Source organism: Pongo pygmaeus, chromosome 1, assembly GCF_028885625.2.
Source record: "Pongo pygmaeus isolate AG05252 chromosome 1, NHGRI_mPonPyg2-v2.0_pri, whole genome shotgun sequence".
In the NCBI taxonomy this organism is placed as follows: domain Eukaryota; kingdom Metazoa; phylum Chordata; class Mammalia; order Primates; family Hominidae; genus Pongo; species Pongo pygmaeus.
The window spans coordinates 192143977-192149584 of record NC_072373.2 but is presented as its reverse complement, the minus strand read 5'-3'; the positions used below and the strand labels follow the sequence as shown (position 1 = coordinate 192149584).

General features: G+C 48.4%; 1 long non-coding RNA gene across 1 annotated transcript; it reads right to left on the bottom strand.

Annotated features, from left to right (window-relative positions):
* Positions 1–1355: 1355 nt before the first annotated feature.
* On the bottom strand, positions 1356–5027 carry LOC129010893 (uncharacterized). Its single transcript, XR_008493083.1, has 3 exons — positions 4946–5027; positions 3696–3896; positions 1356–2771 (listed from the first exon to the last, which is right to left on the bottom strand). It is a non-coding gene; the product is annotated as an uncharacterized LOC129010893 (long non-coding RNA).
* Between the last annotated feature and the right edge of the window lie 581 nt (positions 5028–5608).

Below are 5608 nucleotides of genomic sequence, written 5' to 3'. Positions count from 1 at the left end.
TGGGTAAGCCCCTCCCCAGAAAACATCTGAGCCTGCTTCAACTTGTGGCTGCATTCCACCCCTGCCCTCCTGACGCTCCATAAATCTACATGTGCCTTAGTAAGGAATAAGGTGAGGAAAAGAGAAGCCTGGATGAGAGGAAAAGCGAAAAAGGAGGGAAGGGAATGTCCATTTCTTGAGCACCTTCTGGTTGTCAGGCATGATGCCACATGTTTTGTGTTCATCCCAATGCTGATAGAATCTCCCGGCAACCCTCAGAAGCATTCTACAGACAAGGACACTGACTCTGGGACTGTCACCAATGCACTGGTACACAGCTGGTAAAGGCAGAGGAGCTGGAATTAAAGCCCAGTTCCACACAACTCCAAACTCCTTCAAATCCAGTTCCATGCAACTCCAAAGTCCTTCAACAGGTCTCTACTCTGCCTACAGTGCACTAATACAAATAAAAATACGATGTCCAGGCATCTTGATTTGGCCAGAACAGTCTTGGCTTTTTTTTTTTTCTTTTCTGTTTTTGATATGGAGCCTCTCTCTGTCACCCAGGCTGGAGTGCAATGGTGTGCTCTTGGCTCACTGCAACCTCCGCCTCCTGGGTTCAAGAGATTCTCCTGCCTCAGCCTCCCCAGTAGTTGGGCCTACAGGCGCGGGCAACCATACCCGGCTAACTTTTGTATTTTTAGTAGAGATGGGGTTTCACTATGTTGGCCGGGCTGGTCTCAAACTCCTGACTTCATGATCTGCCTGCCTCAAGCTCTCAAAGTGCTGAGATTACAGGGGTGAGCCACCGCACCCAGCCTACAGTTCTGGCTTTTGGCAACTTGAGTCTAGTGGTGAGGTGACCCTTAAAGTTTTGTTCTAGATATTACCCACTACCCATTATTCACCAACATTCCTTGGAGGTATAACCAACTCAAAAACAAAAAAGACAAAACAGCCCAGTTCGAAAATGGGGAAAAGACATGAAGAGCCATTTCTCCAGAAAAGATATACAAATGGTCAAGAAGCACATGAAATGATGCTCAACATCATTAGTCATTAGGGAAATGCAAATCAAAACCACACTGAGATGCCACTTCACACCAACTAAGATGTCTATAAAAATGGTAAATAGTAAGTGCTGATGAGGAAGTGGAGAAACTGGAACCCTTGTACATTGCTGATGGGGATGTAAAACGGTACAGCCTCTATGGAAGACAGTTTGGTGGTTCCTCAAAAAGTTAAAGATAGAATTTCTGTAAAGCCCAGCAATTCTATTTCTAGGTATATACCCAAAATATTTGAAAACAGGCACTCAAATACTTGTACATAAATGTTTATAGCAGCACTATTTACAATAATGAGAGATGGGAACAACCAAAATGTCCATCAGTGTATGAACAGACAAACAGAATGTGGCATATCCATACAATGGAATATTATTCGGTCATCAGAAGGAATGAAATACAGATACGTGCTACAAGGAGGGTGAACCTTGAAAACATTATGCCAAGTGAAGAAGCCAGACACAAATGGTCACATATGGTAAGATTCTATTTATATGAAATATCCAGAATAGGTAAATCCACAGAAACAAAAAGCAGACTGGTTATTGCCAGGGTCTTGGGGGTGGGGGGAGGAATAGGAGTGACTGCTAAGGGGCAAAGGGTTTTCTTTTGAGGCAACAAAAAATGTTTGGAACTTGATATAGATAGTGGTTGCACAATATTGTGAAGGCATTAAATGCCACTCAACTTATGCTTTAAAATGGTTAATTTTATGTTATATTCTGTTTCAAAATTTTAAAAAGGGGTGTGGGAGAGGCAGGAGAAGGCCCCCAGGTTCTTTTCCTAATTACTGAGGTTCAGGGTCCAGCCTGGGAAAGGAGAGGAAGGAGGAACTCACAATTAATGAACTCCCCAGATGTGCCAGGAGCAGCGCTAGGTCTTCTACCTGCCTTATTTCATTAAATTTTCCCACTTTGCCAGACACAGTACCACTTGCTTTGTGTTTATTACAACTCTGGTTGATTCTCCCAACAACTCTGAGAAGCAGATGGCAGGGCTATTATTCCCACTTTATAGATGGGGCAGCTGAGGCTCTTAAGTGTCAGGACCTGGTTTGGAACCCAAGCCTGTCTGACCACAGAGCTTCAGACTCTCATATCAGCAGGTGTTCCTAAGGGCATCAGTGAAAGTCACAGCCAATACTCTTACAGCTGCAGCCACAACCAGCACGGTCACTGGAGGGAAACGGGAGGGAAAGAGGGGTGTTGCATCGCGTAGTTGCGTTTATCTCTCAGCTCCCCTTCCCTGTCCTCTAATCAACAGGGTAGAAATATGGCCCCTTAAGTGTGAGTATCATCCTCCACAACAGTGGAGACAGCAGCTTATTCATCTGAAGACAGAAAACTTGCCTTGGCAGCCTGAGGCCTGGGAGTTACGTCAGAACTTTCAGAATGGTTGGCGGTGCCTTTGCCTGTGCTGGTCCAGGTTCTACGTCGACTTGGAGGAGCTTTTTACTGCGTCCACTGAGGGACGCCCAGATTCCTCAGAGGGAAGCCGGGTATGCCGGCTGGAGCACATCAAGGGTCAGAAGCGGCCTCCCTGGCTTCCACCACAGCAGTGAGTATCATTGTCCTTCACAGGCCTTCTCTCCTCGCAGGGCCTCAGTTAGTTTGTCTCTGTGGAATGAGGGGGGTTGTACTTCCAACTCTGAAATGTCGATGATTCTCCCTCAACACCTTGACATTTGCTGAGGAACTTGGCAATGGGATGCGGATATAGGTGTCCCTAAAAGCAGTGCATGAATCAGATCCTTGTTATGAAACCACACTTGTGTAAAGCAGAGAGCCATGGTGTAATGTCAATAACCAGCCTCCAATTCATCACGAGCTTGTAGATGTTTATAGAAGCCCAGAAGGAAGAGAAAGAAGAAAGAAAGGAAGCAAGAGATGGGGGAAAGGATGGAAGGGGTTAGGAGCAGGCACTTGGGAGTCAGAGGTTGTCAGTTTGGAGTTGGTGTCTCTGCTCTTGCAGCATGACCTTGGAGAAGTCACTTGACCTCTCTCAGCTTCCATGTTCTCATCTGTAAAATGGGGATACAAGTACCCACCAAATGAAATAACCTATTTGAAGGGCTTACCAGTCCTGGGCACTTAATAAACTCAATCAAATATAAATTATTAAGCAAAGAGGGAGAGAGTAAAAACAGAAAGAATTGAAGGAGCGTTTTGGGGAGAGCAGGAAACCCTGATTGAACCACACTAAGCATGGGCCTGGTATTCTCAGCCACACAACCACAAGGAACATACGCAGAATCATAGAAAGGTTGAAACTGAAGGGAAGGACTGATTTCTCTTTTTCTTTCTCAAATTTGGGGATGTGAAGTGAAGGGGCAGATATGGGGATCCTCTTTAGGCCACCCCAGATTCCAGTTGCTGCTGCTTATATTGCTTTGAAATACACCCCAAAACAATCAGCATACATCATCCAGAAAAGCGCATTCCCTGCCCCACATAGACATAAGCTCTTGTGTATGCACTCTCACAAGATATTTCAAAACGCTCACTCGCTCCTTGTCCCACACACTCACATGCATCCCCAACAAGATTTGAGAACCAAGGTCAATGCTTCTCCTTGTGAGTTACCCTTTTATCACTTGGAATTGATTATCTTAGCATTATTTCCCTCCCCCACTCCCACTGACATCCCCACCTCTCAGACTGGGTCCAGTTCCTCTGTTCTGGGCTGTCAAAGCCCTGTGCTCCTTTCTTGCATGGCACTCAGCAGAGTTTATCGTCACACATGGATGTGCACAATTATTTGATTTGTGTCTACTTCCCCTCCTAGACTTGCTTCTGCTTCAAGGCTTCAGGAATCAAGTCTGTTTGGCTCATCCTGCACCTAGCACCACGCCTGGCAAACAGTAACAGTTTAATAAATACATGTGGAATGTTGAAACGAATGAATGAGCACATAATAATGAGTCTTTTCAAACTCAAGGTCTCAACACCTCAGACCCCCGTCCCTGACCCTGCCTCGCTGCAGGGACCTTGACCTTGTATGATACCCCAGCCTCTGCTCTGAGTCCAGGGCCTCTGCCCTCTGCCTCTGCTCTTTAGCTTCCTTGGCCAGGTGAGGCCCACTTTCCGGAGTCCAGACAGCCTCCTCTTTTCTTCAGCAGTGAAGCTTATGGCCTGTCTTCCAGAAGAGTGGGCAGGGATCCCACCTTAGCATTCCCCAGCTCTGAGCTGGCGTCACAGTTAGGATACAACTACTCCAAAGGGGTCTTCAGGCCAGTGAACCCTCTGACCCTTTTCTGACCTCCCCACCTTTTTCTACCTGCCAAACCCAGCACTTTCCCTCCCTTCCTTTATGCCCTTGACTCAAGCCTCGGATTCATTTTTTAAAATATTTACATTTCCGCCCTTCTTCAGGGGACTTTGTCTCTCTAATAAATAGAACACGAGCAGCTGCTCTCAACTGACCCTGCAGCAGCACTGGGGGGTGGTGGGGAGCCCTGGCTGCTGTCATTCCTCTCCACGCAGGCGCCCTGGTCAGACCCACTCCTTCCACGCTGCCCTGACCGCCACCCACCCCCAGTCATTGTCTGATCCCACTCCCAGGAGCCCAGCCCTCCCCCTCATTAAATCAGTGGCCACCGTGCTCCTAGAGATGCGACAGAGGCAGCTGCCTGGCTTCCCAGACCCGAGTGGGCCCAAGGGGTTGATTAGCATATTGTTGTAGGGAAAGAAGCCTGGAGTAATCCTTTTTCCTACTGATGCTAAATAACATTACCTGAAGGTTCCTCCACCCCTCCAGCCAGCCAAAAGCAGCCAGAGAAAGCTCTGATTCTCCTCTCCTGTTCTCTTCCTCGTCCCCAACTCCCCTCCTCCTCCCCCTCTCCCTCTCACCTCCTTTCCTCCCCTCCATTCCTCTTCTCCCCAGCCCCCTTGTATCTTCACCTTAGCTCCACCCTCTTTTAAAAAATGCAAACACAGGAGCCACCAGGAAGCAGCTCATCGTCTTCTCTGAAGACGCCACGCTTCTGCCTCCCTTACAGCTGGGGGCGCCTTCGCAGGACCAGTGCTTTGCTCTGCCTGGAAAGCCACGGGAATGACAAATCTTTGGACAAATTACTGATTTCTCATCTAATTTACATCCAATTAGTGTGAGTGAAATGAATCATGTGGTCAGCCCCTCAGGGGAAACATTGAGATAACAAATACCCAGGGCTTCTTTCCTGGGGAACTGACGGGCCCTGGGGGAAGTCCATGATTTACCCCTCGGGTCAGAGGCCCCCTCCCTTCCCCCAGGCAGGTTACCCAGCCCATAGATCAACCCCGCCCCCTCCCAGCCGCCTGGACAGGCCCCAGTGAGTTCAGGCTGGTAAAAAGGATGGGCTGGGAGAGAACCAGGTCTCACGTTGCGCCCCGACTGTGGAGATCCACTTCAGATCTGAGTGCAGCCGTGAGGTTTTAGAGCAAGTGCCAAGTCCTGGGCTGGCGGCCCTCATGCCTTGAATCTCCGCCCACCCCCATAAGGACGTGGAGAGGTAGGCAGTCCCAGGCTGGTGATCCTAACTGGTGTTTTGCTGCTACTCACCGCATCTCAGGCCCCCGTTTTCA